Below are 17,384 nucleotides of genomic sequence, written 5' to 3'. Positions count from 1 at the left end.
TCTCAAAAAGTTAAATCTATTGCCGGTCCCGACAATAAACTGTCTCTAACATTGGCGGTCCCGTAGGGGGTTAGTCCCGTCAGTGCACCTCACGTGGTGTACTGTAGGCATTACTTAAGGGTCTTTGCAGCGTCCTTTCCGTAGGCCCCTAGCTGCAACCTCTTTCATTCCTTTTACTGTGCCTCCGTTCATATTCTCTTTCTTCCATCTGACTTTCCACCCTCTCTAACCGTTGTTTCATAATGCAACTGCGAGGTTTTCCTCCTGGTACACCTTTCAGACCTCCTTGCTGTCAATTTCCCTTTCAGCGCTGAATGACCTCGTAGGTCCCAGCGCTTGGCCTTGGGCCCAAATCCTATATTCTATCTATCTAACATTGGCGGAGGTATGCTGTATACTGTGCGCGTTTGTTTTTGTCGTTAAGTTGAGTGGCGCACTGTCACGGAGGCAAGCGTTATCAGATATTCGTAATAACCCTGCAGTTTTGTTCAGTTCTGGTACTGAAACTCTGGAACAATCGACCTGAGGATGTTATGCAATGAGAACCTCGAAAGTTCCAGCGATGATGCAATGCATTACTACCCTACCGTAAGACAGTTCACCGTGTACTTAAATAATTTATTTATATTGGTGTTTATTTATCTATTTCTTTATTTATTTATTATTTTATCCCTTCTGTCTCTATTTCTTGTCTTCTGTAACTTATTTCAAATAAACACTATTTCCTTTGGAAGCTTGAATTTCGAATCAGCGGTCCTGAAAGGCTTGTTCCATATGAATAGGGGTTTATTTTTTTAATAATAATAATAATAATAATAATAATAATAATAATAATAATAATAATAATAATAATAATAATAAAAAAAGTTACTAAGGAAAATTAAGGTAAATAGCTATTGCCGATATCACTAATCTGGAATATTTATGGCCATGACTTTTCAAAGCAATTAAGCAATTATTCAGAGGTTCTGTTTCAAAGGCAGTGGGTTTTCACCTTTTTTTTTTTTATTAATTTATTCTTTAGCTAGATGTTGCTCTCTCTCTCTCTCTCTCTCTCTCTCTCTCTCTCTCTCTCTCTCTGGGTGAAATCTTTGCTCATGTTTTATTCTTTCTCTCTCTCTCTCTCTCTCTCTCTCTCTCTCTCTCTCTCTCTCTCTCTCTCTCTCTCTCTCTCTGGGGTGAAATCTTTCAAGCTTTCCATGAAAATCATGTTTTCATTTCTCTCTCTCTCTCTCTCTCTCTCTCTCTCTCTCTCTCTCTCTCTCTCTCTCTCTCTCTGGGTGAAATCTTTCTTTCCATCTGTTTTCATTTCTCTCTCTCTCTCTCTCTCTCTCTCTCTCTGAAATCTTTCAAGCTTTCCATAAAAATCATGTTTGCATTTCTCTCTCTCTCTCTCTCTCTCTCTCTCTCTCTGGGGTGAAATCTTTCAAGCTTTCTCTCTCTCTCTCTCTCTCTCAAAAATCAAAAATCATAAACATAAATCTTGTAGTTTCTTCTCTCTCTCTCTCTCTCTCTCTCAAAAATCAAGGTCATAAATCTTCTCTCTCTCTCTCTCTCTCTCTCTCTCTCTCTCTCAGACACAGACACAGACAAATACAGCTGAACTTCACTAGAGCCTGTTAAGCTGTCCGCTGTGTCAACTTGTGCGGTTACTCCGTTCATCAATTTTCCTTCACATTCCCCCTCTTCGTTTTTCTCGTCTATTCTCTCAATTTTCCCCTCTTTCCTCTCCTCTTTCCTCGTCTCTTTCCTCTTTTCTTTCTCTCAATGCTTCTCCTTCCAGTCCCTTCAGCATTCGGGATGCCGAAGCAATAAATATTTGAGGTGGGATTTTATGACTAAGTTGATCGCATTTAAAGTAGACCACGTTGGACCGACCTCACTCTCTCGTTCTATTCCTAGAGAGAGAGAGAGAGAGAGAGAGAGAGAGAGAGAGAGAGAGAGAGAGAGAGAGAGAGAGTACAGGTATTCGGCTGTGCGGCGGAGATTTGAGTTTATATATTTATTATGCGTGTGGATATGATTTAACATTACATGTATATATATATATATATATATATGAGTGTTTATATATATGTGTATATATATACATATACGTATGTAAATGTATATACACTTGTCCTTGGTCGTTTTGTTCGATTAAACCATTTGAAAAATTAACTTTTTTCTTTTTTTAATTAAAGCAAACCAAAATGCGTGGTAACGCTCGGTCCTCCAGCTCTAATACTTAACTCTCTCTCTCTCTCTCTCTCTCTCTCTCTCTCTCTCTCTCTCTCTCTCTCTCTCTCCATAGAAAGGAGCAAGAGCGTCTTTAGCCCCGATGATGCAGCAGACAAACGTATTTGTACAGGATTCCACCGAACTCTTCCATTAGGGCGACGTGCCTTCAGGAAGACACTTGCATTTTGCAGCAGTTCGAGAGGGATTGGAGAGGAGGAGGAGGAGGAGGAGGAGGAGGAGGAGGAGGAGGAGGAGGAGGTTAGGGACAAAATAGATGGATGGAAATTCTGCTCAAGACGGTAAAGGATCTCTTTATTTGGCGGACGGATTCCACAGATGCATACGCGAAGTGTTTCCGTTTCAGATATTGTCTCTCGCTCTATCTCTCTGACACATTGACAGAATATATATACACACATTATATATATATATATATATATATATATATGTATATATATACATATATATATATATTTATATTTGTATATATATATATATATATATATATATATATATATATATATATATATATATATATATATATAGTGTGTGTGTGTGTTTGGTAAGTGTACGTGTGTCTTTGTTTACTTCTATAATTAGATAACATTTATTACAGTAACTAGTATTACTCATAATTTTTTTATCTTTGCGTTTTTCATAATGACACTTTGCAGAAGTGCCGGGGAGATTGGTTGTAGATGAAAATTTTAATTTTATAGATATCATATTTTCCATCTCTCTCTCTCTCTCTCTCTCTCTCTCTCTCTCTCTCTCTCTCTCTCTCTCTGGAACGTCTTAATAAATGTACATGTCTTATTTTTATCATCGCCCATGCAATCAGCTGTTTTCAGTCACGGAACTCTCCAATTATCATTCCTTATTCTGAATCATACGCTCCCAAGAAACGTGATATATTTCCCTCAGTGGTTCACGTCCACCTCGTGCTGCCTTTGGAGTCCAGAGGGCCCCGCCCTTCCCTTCTTTTTTCCCCCTGCGCCCCTCTCCTCCGACAGGTATAGCCCTGACGGCATCCATAGACAAGGTCAGATTTACGATCCTCCCAGGGAAAGGAACCTGGATCAGCTGATTGAATCGTCGGTCTGCGAGACAGTGGCGGCGTTTGGGCAGGTTCCTGATATTGATTTATGGGCATGTGGTTGTCTGTATTTTTTTCAAAGTACTGTAGGCGTGTCTGTGTATGTGTACGTGCGCGCGTGTAGGCGTAGATAGGTTATTAATCTTCGCGCGTCTAGAAATAGAGAGAGGGTCTAGTTTCTAGTAAAGCCAGGGTCCACATTCGGTTGCGGGGCCGTGTTGATGTTTGGTGTTCATCAACGTACGTCTCCCGTGTTAATGCTGAACTGGAAGAGTCAGTAGTTTAATTAGAAGTGGAGATTATAGTACTGCTGAAAGGAATCTTTCCCCATTGTCTTAATTGCTTTTTACTTATATTGTAATTACATAATTTACACACACACACACACATATATATATATATATATATATATATATATATATATATATATATATATATATATATATCCACCTATCTATCTATCTATCTATCTATCTATATATATATATATATATATATATATATATATATATATATATATATATATATATATATTCTCAGATTGCTAGTTTTACAGGTTTGCTGTATAACTACGATAGTCTACGAGAATTTAAGGGTATTCGGTCACTTGTTTAGACTTGTGCTTTATGAAGCTTAATCCTTGAAAACTTAGAATTCTCTCTCTCTCTCTCTCTCTCTCTCTCTCTCTCTCTCTCTCTCTCTCTCTCTCTCTCGTTACTTTTTTTCTGAAAATTTTTGTGATTGATTCAGTCTCATGATGCTTTATGAAACTTAGTCCTTGAAAACTTAAAATCTCTCTCTCTCTCTCTCTCTCTCTCTCTCTCTCTCTCTCTCTCTCACAGAGGGGAAACATAGACAAATCCTTCGTAAACCGTCGCTGAAGCCAAAGAGCGTGAAATTCAGCAGACAAAGTTTTGATTGTAAAACGGCCATTTGACTTCGAGTCAGTGATTCCAGCAACCTGCTTTGTCTTACCAAACTCTATTCATTAGTCTCTGTTTTCGAAAGAGTTCCTTGTATGTATGTATGTATGTATGTATGTATGTATGTATGTATGTATGTATGTACTCGTATACGTAGAATAACCACAGAAACGCTTTGTACCCCGAAGAAGCGTACGCATTACTCGAAAGCGCTTGGTACCTGGTGTTTAATTTTCGCCTTTCCTGTGTGGTGGTTCTACTTATATTTGTCACATGCAGTATGTGGCTTATTGCTGGTAAGTATGTGTGTATGTTTGTATGTTTTTTGAAACCCAAATGTTGATATATAGTTACATAGGAGAGGTTACATCAAAACTAGCCATCTTAGTTAAAATTGAAGAGAGCTTTTCAAGGTTATGTAATGAGAAGAAACAACTGATTAATATTCCTAGTAATAATTGTCATAACCATATATACACATATATGTAATTATATATATATATATATATATATATATATATATATATATATATATATATATATATATATATATATATATATATATATATATATATATATATATAGCAACATTTGGTCATAAAAATTGACTTACAAAAATTATTGCAATTGGCTATATATGTATGTATGTATGTATGTATGTATGTATGTATGTATGTATGTATATTTGTATGTATGTATGTATGTATGTATGCTTTGATGTTATGAACATACCTAATATTACACAACATGCTGCGTGTCAAGATGTATCTTTATACTGTAATTGCCCATATATTTTTCTAGGCTACTAAGCCTATTTATAGACATACACTAGCATTAGCATACTTAGGCCTATAATCTTTCTTCTTCCCTAACGGATTAAAGGGCTTTCTGGTCTCACGAAATCTGGCAGTTGTTGGTGATTTCTCATTTCAGTTGTATCCAGCGCCAGAGTTGTTTAACTTCAATATATTTTTTGTTTTATTTCACTTGATTATTGTTAATCTTACTACTTTACTCTAAAATAATGTAGGGTTTAGTTTTCAAAATTTTAAGGATTAATTGGAAATAGGAAATTAGAATGTAAGAACACTGAATTAGATTGAATGTGTGAATAAGTATAAAATGAATTAAAGAGGTGTTGAATCGATATATCGGGTACTTGTGAATCAGGGTAGAAAGGAGTGTATATATATAATATATATATATATATATATATATATATATATATATATATATATATATATATATATAAATGTATATATATATATATTATTTATATACATATATATATACATACATACATACATACGTAAAGAACTATTTATATATATATGTATGTGTGTGTGCGCGTGTGTGTGTGTGTATGCTTGTGTAATCACAACCAGCGGTCTCGAATCCAAATCACATATGCAGCAAGTCCCAGCAGGCATCGTGCAACAGGCTTAAAGATCCCAACAGATGTAAAGAGAGAGAGAAAACCTTCACCCAAAAACATAAAGGCTACAACAGCGTTTTAAAAGTAATCTTTAAACCTCTCTCTCTCTCTCTCTCTCTCTCTCTCTCTCTCTCTCTCTCTCTCTCTCTCTCTCTCTCTGTGTGTGTGTGTGTGTGTGTGTCCGGCGAAGTGTGTCGCACAGTAGGTGGAGTTTCCTCTATATTATTTAGCCCCCTGGCGACGAGTGAAGTAAGTTTCCCTTCCCAATTTTTCCCCTCCTTGCAAACAGTTGCAAATGAAGTATTCAGTGGAGTTTTCTTCCCTTCGACCGAGCAGTGTCTTTCTCTGGCAGTCCTGTGGCTTCATTCTCTGATGAAGTTCTTTTCAGTTGCTTCCCACATATTCAGTGGAGTTTTCTTCCCCTTCGACCGAGCAGTGTCTTTCTGGCAGTCCTGTAGCTGTTTTGGTTTGTTCCTGATGAAGCATTTGGCATAACAAGGATTCTGTAAGGGTCTTACGTTGTTCTTACTAAAGCGTTCAGGCCTATTTCTGTTCTTTCAAGGAGTAACAGTGAATTTGTTGGGGTTTTAAGTCGATCCTTCTGAAGCGTTTAGGCCTATTTCCGTTGTTCTTCTTTCAAGGAGTAACAAGGATTCTGTAGCGGGTTTTAAGTTGATCCTTCTGAAACATTTACGACTATTTCTATGTTGGTCTCTTCCAGGGAGTAACGAGAATTCTGTAGAAGTTGTGATTTGTCCCTGCTGAAGCGTTTAGACTTATTAAGCTGTTCTTCCTCCAAGGAGTAACAAGGATTCTGGAGTCCCTTTGGACCAGAGAACATAAGGAAATATTTGAGTGGTAATTCTGTTTTCAGGATGGATGGATAAAGAGGGAAGGATTAAAGCTCTGTACTGGAGGATTGCTGTGGCTTTGGGAAACACTGAGAACCTTGCAGTCAAAAAAAAAAAAAAATTGTCAATTATTGATTATACGGTTGAAGCGATCCCAAAGGCTTTTACGTCAAGTGAATGCAATATTGGTGTTCTGCTGAATGTTGTAAAATCCAGCGTTAATGCTGGGGTATAAAATAGAATGTTAGTTTTGCCTTTATAATGTTGTTTGCATTTTGGCGGGAATAGATTTTCAGGTACAAAGCCATTACGGGGCAAACGTTTAGGTAAGCTTCATTAATTTCATCTATGAGTACTTTTGGCGTTGCCTCCCGCCTGTTACGGGCTATTAATGGGAAAATAAATAAAAATAAAAAAAGAGGGCTATTAAGGGGAAACTAAATAAAAATAAAAAAGATGGCTATTAAGGGGAAAATAAATAAAAAAAGAGGGCTATGAAGGGGAAAAGAAATAATAATAAAAAGAGGGCTGTTAAGTGGGAAACAAAGATAAAAAAGAAGGCTATTAAGTGGGAAATAAAAATAAAAAAGAGGGCTGTTGAGGGGAAAATAAAAAAATAAAAAAAGAGGGCTATTAAGGGGACAAGAAACAAAAATTAAATAAAAAAAGAGGGCTATTAAAGGGAAAAGAAAAATAAAAAAAGACGGCTATTAAGGGGAAAAGGAAAAAAGGCTGTTAGTGGGAAATAAAAGTAAAAAAAGAGGACTGTTAAGTGGGAAATGAAAATAAAAAGAGAGGGCTATTGAGGGGAAAGGAAACAAAAATAAAAAAGCGGGCTATTAAAGGGAGAAAAAAATAGGGCTATTAAGGAGAAAATAAAAATAAAAAAGAGGCCTATTAAGGGGATAATAAACAAAAAATAAAAGAAGAGGGCTGTTAAGGGGAAAAGAAACAAAAAATAGAAAAAGAGGGCTATTGAATGGAATAAAAAAATAAAATAGAGGGCTATTAAGGGAAAAAGAAATAGGAATAAAAAAAGAGCAGAGTATAAATGAATGAATTATAGTATGTATGTATGTATGTATGTATGTATGTATTAGTTAACAGGGAAAAGAAACAGAGTCGAACATTGTTTGCCAAATTGTGTAGAGTATTCTAACAATCTTTTTTTTTTTTTTTTTTTGACTCACACTAAATCCACCAAAAATGGGGCGCACAAACAACTTCTAATTGCTCTGCACTTCATTAAATGGAAGATTAAAACAGCAATTAATCAATTTTCCTTTCAGTTGTTTCACACGGAATGGCTAATACTATATCCACGGCTTAAACCACGAATGAAACTTTTTTTTTTAAAGATTTACAGAAAAGCTCAACGTATTTTATCACAGCTGCCTTAGAAAGACATCTGGTATTAATTTTTTTCCTGGGTTTCTTGGGTATCGTAAAGGATGTGAATGTATTTACTTTTGGCACGAGACGCCAAGGCTGAAATATTTCCAGGTTATTTTAAGGTCAGTATGCCTGGAAATTTTCTGGATTTTTTTTTTTTTTTTTTTTTTTGTCTGAGGTGCTTTCTGGATTAGAATTCAGTGGTCGATTCGTACGAAAAATAACTCGGAGATTTGAAGTATGGAAGTAATTCCTTCGGGGCTTTCATGGTCCAAACGTATGATAGAATTTTGTGGTCTCCTAACTGAATGGTTTTGGGGGTCCTTCGGGCATTTCATTCCCGTAGGACGGTTCTTTACAGTGTCCTTTCGGCCCCTAACTGCAACCCTTTTCATTCCTTTTACTGCACCTCTGTTCCTATTCTCTTGTTACACTTTTGAAAACTCTTTTTTCTCAGTTTCCCTTTCAGCGCTGAAATACTTTATAGGTCAGTTTCCCTTTCAGCGCTGAAATACCTCATAGGTCCCAGCGCTTGACCTTTGACCTACCTGAATTTTATGTTCCAGTCCCAATTCAGACATTTCATAACACAGCTATGTCTAAAGGTTCGAACGGAGTGTTATCCATTTTCAACATATTCTTGCTATTTCCGTTCAGTACAGATAAGTGCTTGAGGCCCAGTAAGATGAATTGAAGACCAATTTACTAAGTTGACAGGAATCATAGGAAGGCTCCTATGCTGAGTCTTTTGGGACAGATTTATTTAGGTCCTTAGCTGTCGCAAACCTCTTAGAGAAGTTTAGCAAAGCTAGAAGTCAAAAGCTATCCAGTAGAGGGAAGCATTTTTAGAGAAGAAAGTCTGAATATTGTTCATATTTACGGAATAAATATAAGAATGGGTAGCCTGTCGAGTGTTTTAGGAATCCCAAATTCGTGGTCGTGATGTTATCCATAAAAAGTGAGAGAGAGAGAGAGAGAGAGAGAGAGAGAGAGAGAGAGAGAGAGAGAGAGAGAGAGAGACTACCTAAGGACGGAGATGTTAAAGGGTTAATGAGGAAGTGCGGGTTGTGACGCTAATTATATTTTGTTTCGGTAGGTAGCCCCAAAATATAAAAGCAATACTTTAAAAGAGCATTTTAGGCGAAAACAAATAAGTAGCATGAAAGATGTCTGTTTTACAAGCTGTAGCCATTTCCTCTGTGTTCTCATTGTCACGTTTGATGTAGTAATGGCCAAGGAAGGTACGAACCAGATTCTCAAAACGATAAATAAAAAATCGTAAAAGTTACAGAAAAAAAAATATTGCCAATAACTTAGCCTAAACTCTGCATTCCATTCCATTCCTTTCAGCAATAAAAAGTCAGTTTCGTGCGTTGAAGAAGTGCTCCTTGGTACGTATAGGGTACGTATGAAAATTCGTGCAGAGTCAAACGCGCTAGTACGGTTGGTTACGTGTAGGGGTCCCGCTAACGAACTATTCTTTGGGGAGGGAGCTGGAGCTTCGAAACTGTGCTTGAAGAAGCTATTAATTCCTGCGTTTTAGTTTTCTGTAAAAGAAAACTATTGTGCCGGCTTTGTCTGTCCGTCTCCACTTTATTCTGTCCTCACTTTTTTCTGTCCGCCCTCAGATCTTAAAAACTACTAAGGCTAGAGGTCTGCAAACTGGTATGTTGATCATCCACCCTCCAGTCATCAAACACACCAAATTGTAGCCCTCTAGCCTCCGTAGCTTTGATTTTATTTATGGTTGAAGTTAGCCATAATCGTGCATCTGGCAACGATATAAGATAGGCCACCACCGGGCCGTGGTTAAAGTTTCATGGCCCGCAGCTCATACAACATTATAACGAGACCACCGAAAGATAGATCTGTTTTCGGTGGCTTTGATTATACGATGTACAGAAAACTCGATTGCTCCGAAGAAACTTCGGCGCATTTTTTACTTGTTTTCATTCATGGACAACTCGCAACTGACTAATCCTGGCTATTGTTTTTCTTAGTTGCTGAATGAGAATAATTAGGGATTGTTAGTAATTTTATTCGTGAGGTCGAGTGATCAGTTTTATGGCGAAAATGTCTCACTGGGATCAGAGTGCAAACTACGTATTATATGCTACTTTCGTTTGTTATCTACGCGTCAGCTACTCCGAGCTGCTAGTACTAAACCTGTTGGAAGCTCCTTGGGACGCCGTGTTTAGTACTAGCCTCTCGGGGGTCAAAGTATTATATAAACCCATTTCTATATTGTGTGGTCGACAAATTATATTAATAAACGATATCTTCGTGCCGCCGCCTACTTTACATGTACCATACGGTGTTTAGTACTGGCACTTCGGAGCCCCATGTATTATACATATACCTCGTAAGGTTGGGTTAAGTTTCATTGGAAAGAGAATTGAATGTTAAAAACTTGGATTTTGTGACTATGCGTCCATACCATCAAAGTACATAGTGAACTATAATTAATGTTTAAATCCTGAATGAATCAAATAGATCTAGCTACGGAAATAGATAAGACTACCAAATCGTTTTAATGTGAATTGATATCTCGCCACAGAGTCTAAGTATAAAATGAAATAAACAGCCGTATTCCCCCCCCCACCCCTTTTAAAAACACCTTAAAAGATATAAACATCCTTTGTGAAGCTTTGGAAAAAAAGAGAAGGCTATCAGATTGTTTGAACATGAACTGATATTTCGTTTTAAAGCCTAAGTATAAAGTTCAATAAACAGGTTCCCCCGCCCCAAGCCATTCTAAAACACCTTAAAAAGAGATAAAATATCCTCTCTGTCACAAAAGCATCACCGACTAGCAAGCACTGCCGTCAACATAACGCTGATTTCATCTTGAGACGAAAGCGCGATTACTTTGGCGCAATAACTCACGCAGATCTTTTCATTAAAAATTTCGGCGACGGGAAATCCCCGTGTGCTTTGCATTACGCTTAATAATATGCAAATGGCAAGGTGTGGTGGTGGTAGGGGGGCCTCAGGTAGTCAGGCCGGACAAAATGGAATGGAATATTATCTTTATTAGCGCGACAGTTTGCCGTGTCAGATTAATTGTTGCAAAGAGCGTGTATCAGTGCTACTATGCGGATGCTCTTGGTAAACTTTCTCCTGTTATTATTATTATTATTATTATTATTATTATATGCAGGTTGTAGACCCTCTTTCAAGGATGTATTGTTGAAGGCGATGGCTGCATCGACTGCCTTCAATTTATATAGAGTTTTCTCCATTTTTCTAATAACCAATGCAGTAACCGAGAAAAGTCAGTTATTAGGAAAATAGTGAAAACTCCACAAAAACTGTTATTATTATTATTATTATTATTATTATTATTATTATTTGTCTATCACAGTCATCCTTATTTGACTATAACAGTAGTGTTTATAGTGTGGGGTTCCGGGTTGCATCCTGCCTCCTTAGGAGTCCCTCACTTTCCTCACTGTGTGCGCTGTTTCTAGTAGCACACTCTTCAACGTCTAGTTTTTCTAGATTCCTTTTCAGGGATATTGGGATCGTGCCTAGTGTTCCTATGATTATGGGTACAATTTCCACTGGCATATCCCTTCTTCTTCTTCTTCTTCTTCTTCTTCTTCTTCTTCTTCTTCTTCTTCTTCTTCTTCTTCTTCTTCTTCTTCTTCTTCTTCTTATTATTATTATTATTATGTCACAGAGTATTGCTAGTAAAATGATTTCCCTGTTGTGCTAGAATACGAGTTTTGATAACGAGGGAGGGTGAAAGTTTATTACACGAAGGAATTGATTTACTTTTTTATATATAAAGACATTTGACTGTAATATTACTGATTTCATTTTTGCAAAGGTTGTTTATCCTTGACGAGTCAGGGAGATTTCTCTGCGCTCTTATAATTAAGGTATATGTAGATGTGCACACAAACACACACATATACATAAATATACATATGAAATATGTTCGTGTGTATATACACATGCAAATACACACGCTAGTGTTTCTGATGAACCAGCGCGACACAAAAGAATGAATAATGAAACCTTAAATTTACGAGCCTATGAGAGAGAGAGAGAGAGAGAGAGAGAGAGAGAGAGAGAGAGAGAGAGAGAGAGAGAGAGAGAGAGAGAGAGAGAGAGAGAGAGAGAGAGACATTTAGGAACCAGAGCTCTCACACCGAGTGAAAGATATCAAGACAAATGCTTCAATTTATCTGCGAGCAGAGTAGGATGTCTGATGGTATTCTCTGGAGTCTAGGAATTAATGAGTGCTTCCACCACAACGAGATACTCACATTAAGAGAGAGAGAGAGAGAGAGAGAGAGAGAGAGAGAGAGAGAGAGAGAGAGGTCTGCTCATTTGAATTTTGGTCCTGATTATGTTTTTGGGGGGTCCCCCCCTTGACAAGTAATGCGTCGTCCCATTTAAAATTTAGTTCCATTATGGTTTTATGTTTATGTTATGCTTGGTGCTTTTCGTCGGTGTGGAATCTTTGATCATTTACTTTTTCTTCGGTTGAAGGTGTGTGTGTGTGTGTGTGTGTGTGTGTGTGTGTGTGGACTCTCTCTCTCTCTCTCTCTCTCTCTCTCTCTCTCTCTCTCATTAGTAGTGTTTATGGTATGGTTTATTCTTTATATGTTATCAATTACGATTATCATTTTAATTATGATTATTATTCCTTTTCTCTCTCTCTCTCTCTCTCTCTCTCTCTCTCTCTCTCTCTCTCTCTCTCTCTCTCTCTCTCTCTCTCTCTCCTTCATTAGTAGTGTCTGTGGTATGATTTATTCTTTATCTATTATCTATTCTTTAATTATGATTATTATCCCTTGTATATACATATCGGAGTTGCTTTGTCACTCAAGAACGGTGAGAGAATGAAAACAGTAGATGTTTGTAGCATTGCGAGTAAATATTTCGAATTATGGTAGGATTAAAGAAGAGATGATTCACAAAATAAGTAAAGAAAGAAAGGTTGCACGTATCAAGAGATATGTGCGAGATATAGTTTATTGGAGCATTTCACGTAAGGGGGGTTCGACGCGCTGCTGGTGAGCCTTCTGTGTAGATGCATGAAGCGGCTAGTGTTAAGGTATTCTGTATAGTATTTCAACCACGATTCGACAGTTTAGGTGTGAATGTGGCAGTGATCGTTTTGTTTTCCTTATTTGAGTTGGAGCCATCTTATAGGGAAAACGGCCTAATGTTGGAGGGAAATTATGTATTATTTTGGGCTTATTTCGTGTGTTGATGGCCTGATATATATGTATATGTATATACACATATATATACATACATATGTACATATATACTTATTTCGTGTGTTGATGGTCTGATATATATATATATATATATATATATATATATATATATATATATATATATATATATATATATATATATATATATATATAAATGTATGTATATATATATGTATGTATATATATATATATATATATATATATATATATATATATATATATATATATATATATATATAGAGAGAGAGAGAGAGAGAGAGAGAGAGAGAGAGAGAGAGAGAGAGAGAGAGAGAGAGAGAGCGCGAGCATATTTTACCACATAGTTCTTTAGTGCAACTCACCCACCTGTTGAAAGCTATCCACGACACAGACACAATATCAAAGGATCAATGTTAACTCTGAGCACCAGTAGCCCACCCTTGCATGTACAATACCTATGACCTGAAATTAGGCTTAATATCTCTTGGTCTCTCGGGGGCTAAGGTATATTTTTTAATTTTTTTTTATTTATTCTTTTGACAACTTACTGGGTACGAGTCCAGGCCGAGTGGATAGTGTACATTTTGTTAATTTGTACATTTTGGAGGTACTCGGTAAATGCCCATATGAAGGGTATATTAAATCTGCACTTTGCTAAACAGAGGGAAAGAGCGGAAGATTGAGTGTCAGAAGATTTTGAACAGAAGGGATTAAAAGAGAAAAGGGGTAACTAAAACAATGCAAGAAATTGAACGAATTTTTAAAACCCTGGCTGAGAATGATGTTAATATTGTTTTGTAGAGGGGGTAATTCCCTTGCAATATAGATAACATTCCTGTTTGCTAAAAATGTCATTTGATTTCATCCTGAATTGTTGTGTATCGATATCATAATTGTGTTTCTTAATCTGTATGTTAATGTATACCGGTCTGTATAGGTACTTTTCCACAAATCTGCATGAACAAGTACACAATCCATTCTTTATAAATTAATGCACTCCTTAGGGGATTATTGCCGTCATTACATCTCACGCGGTGCACTGTAGGCAGCGGCTAAGGTTCTTTGCAGCGTCCCTTCCTTAGTCCCCTAGCTGCAGCCCCTTTCATTCCTTTTACTGCACCTCCGTTCATATTCTCTTTTCCATCTTACTTCCCTCCCTCTCCTAACAATTGTTTCATAGTGCAGTTAGGAGATTTTCCTCCTGTTACGCCTTTCATAGGTCCCAGCGCTTGGCCTTTCGGTCAGAGTTCTATGTACCATTCCATTCCTATAAATTAGAGCAGATTCAGAGTACTGAAACAAACCTGCAGATTTCAAAACCTTTCAAGTAGAGAACGAAGATTCCGCCCAAAGACCCCACCTGAACCCACCCAGGTTACGATTGGGTCATTCCGGCCGGGATGCGACACGCGTCATGTTGACTGCGCGAGGATAGATGACCCGAGGTCACGCCAAAAGGCGATTGCCTCAGCTGAATTAGGTAATGGATTATTTGGAGGGTCCGAGCTGCTCGGTACAATGAGACGGGGAAGGAAGCCTTTGGCGATCGATGTGATGAAAAGTTCTTTGTGTGTTCTTGTGAACTTCTGGCTAAACGTGGATCTGGAAAGATTGTGTTGAATGTTACTGATGTGTTGCGGAGTTATTGATTAGATTTTAGAAAAATATTAGCGACGAAAATAGTAGATATGATAAAGTTGTATTCTGTAAATTCGGTGATAAAGCAAGTGAATATATTCAAGAACGATAGAGATAGGTGATGACGAAGACTTTGACAGTTAAATTAATATTTCGTGAATTATTATTTTTACTAAAAATTAAAAGAAAAACAGTAGTTTCTTCACGCAGATGACTTACAAGCCTTGCCGAGGAACTGCCAGTCGATTGATAGAATTACGTTAATCCAAAAAAGTAAATAAAAAAGATAGGAAAAATATACATATAACAGAGAAAATGAGACACGCATTAGCGAAAGTGAGAAAGGCGTCGGGAAAGTGGATGAAATCAAAGCGGAGAGAGAGAGAGAGAGAGAGAGAGAGAGACCAGCGAAGGAAGAGAGAGAGAGAGAGAGAGAGAGAGAGAGAGAGAGAGAGAGAGAGAGAGAGAGAGGAGACACATTACCGAAGGAGAGGAGGCGTCAAAAAGTGGATGAAAGCAAAGCGAAGGAAGAGAGAGAGAGAGAGAGAGAGAGAGAGAGAGAGAGAGAGAGAGGAGAGGAGGCACATTAGCGAAGGAGAGGCGTCAAAAAAGTGGATGAAAGCAAAGCGAAGGAAGCACGCGCGCGCTCGCCAGAGAGAGAGAGAGAGAGAGAGAGAGAGAGAGAGAGAGAGAGACCCCCACACCCACACCCACACACACAAAAGTTTTAGAGGTTTGTGTGGAATAAACAAAGGCTCAACGGATGAGCGGGAAACGCAGCGAAAGAGTCCGCGCGGCTTTTAAGGGGCTGGGAGACGAATTAGGCGAGATTAGAGGAACTGCCGGCGCAGGTTACCAGAAGATGCTTCTTCTTCTCCTTCTCTTTCTCTTTTCTTTGATTTTTTTTTTTTTTTTTTTTTGCCTTAGAAGACAAAATCCGATAAATTGTTTCCATTTGGAAGGTGCCGTGGAGATCGTATTATTATTATTATTATTATTTTTTTTTTTTTTTTCACATCTTTTGCATAGGTAATAAAAACCGTTGTGTTTTTCCGCAGAAGATAAAATCTGATAAATTGTTTCGATTTTATTATTATTATTATTATTATTATTATTATTATTATTATTATTATTATTATTATTATTATTATTATTATTATTATTATTAGAACTCCTAACAGGATGGTTATATTACGACTTGGTTTTAATAAAAAAAGCGAGGTACGATAAAGTATAAAAAGAGACCTCCCCCTCTCTCTCTCTCTCTCTCTCTCTCTCTCTCTCTCTCTCTCTCTCTCTCTCTCTCTCTCTCTCTCTCTCTTTTGAGGTCTGTAAACCCCTTGAAAACACTATTTTTAAACTGCACGGTCCCGAAGTTAGTAAAGCTTACGAATATAATGAAGTGATGACATGTTTCCTTATGTGCAGTGGAATATTATTGCATGCAGACACTTTACTTTTAATAATGGATGCATGTGCGATTTATTCCGATGCTGCCGTAGGAGGGTTTAACGTCATTTGTGAGAATTAGTTTTTATGGGGGTCGTTATATTTCTACTGGAATATGATTTTCTGCTTGGGTTGAATTGTACGTTCAGAAGTTTATATTTAAATAATTTTTTTTTGTTTGGAAAGGATAAGAATTTTTTTTACATTTTTTTGGAAATGATAAGAATTTTTTTGCATTTTTTTAGAAAGGATAAGAATTTTTTACATTTTTTTGGAAAGGATAAGAATTTTTTTGGAAAGGATAAGTATTTTTTTACATTTTTTTGGAAAGGATAAGCATTTTTTACACTTTATGGAAAGGATAAGAATTTTTTTACATTTTTTTAGAAAGGATAAACATTTTTTTACATTTTTTATGGAAGGGATAAGAATTTTATTCCTTTTTTTAGAAAGGATAAAAAATTTTTATACAATTTTTTGGAAAGGATAAGAGTTTTTTTTAGGTTCTTTTTTTTGGGAAGGGTAAAAATTTTGTATTTAGACAAAATTAATTCTTGGGGGGATAAAAATCCTTAGATGAGAATGATTGAAATATTAACAAACAGTATTGTTGTGCATGTTGATTCTGCTGCTATTAATACGTGACATTTTTTTGTTCAAGTCTTTTAAATAAGAGTTTCCCTTCAATCCGGCGAGCTTTAATTTGAAGTTCATAAAAGATGCATTTCCTGTTTCTGCGTATGACGTCATTCAGTTGTCCAGGTAATGAATTTCATTGTTTTTAAGTCCTAGAATATGAACTAGCATTTAAATTGACTCATACATTTTGCTTGAATATATATATGTATATATATATATATATATATATATATATATATATTATATATATATATATTTATATGTATATGTATATATAATTATATTTACATACATATATGTATATATATAATTATATATATATATATATTACATAATATATATATATATATATATATATATATATATATATATATATATATATATATATATATATATATATATAGTATATATATATATTGGGAGCAGTAGGCTAAAACCTATTTTCTCTGTTGATTTAAGCGGTGATAATCTTGATCTGGTAATTAGTTGACTGTGGTGGGTCGCTATCAGGGTGGAGATGGTATT

At 36.4% G+C, this 17,384-nt stretch overlaps 1 protein-coding gene across 2 annotated transcripts in view; it reads left to right on the top strand.

Moving 5' to 3' along the window:
* Tk (Tachykinin) overlaps positions 1–17,384 on the top strand; it is a 369,960-nt gene that overhangs the window by 11,733 nt on the left and 340,843 nt on the right. The gene's annotated exons all lie outside the window — the stretch shown is intronic.

Source organism: Macrobrachium rosenbergii, chromosome 40 (assembly GCF_040412425.1).
Source record: "Macrobrachium rosenbergii isolate ZJJX-2024 chromosome 40, ASM4041242v1, whole genome shotgun sequence".
Classification (NCBI taxonomy): Eukaryota; Metazoa; Arthropoda; class Malacostraca; order Decapoda; family Palaemonidae; genus Macrobrachium; species Macrobrachium rosenbergii.
The sequence above is the reverse complement of the archived record's forward strand: the minus strand, read 5'-3'. Positions and strand labels throughout refer to the sequence as shown.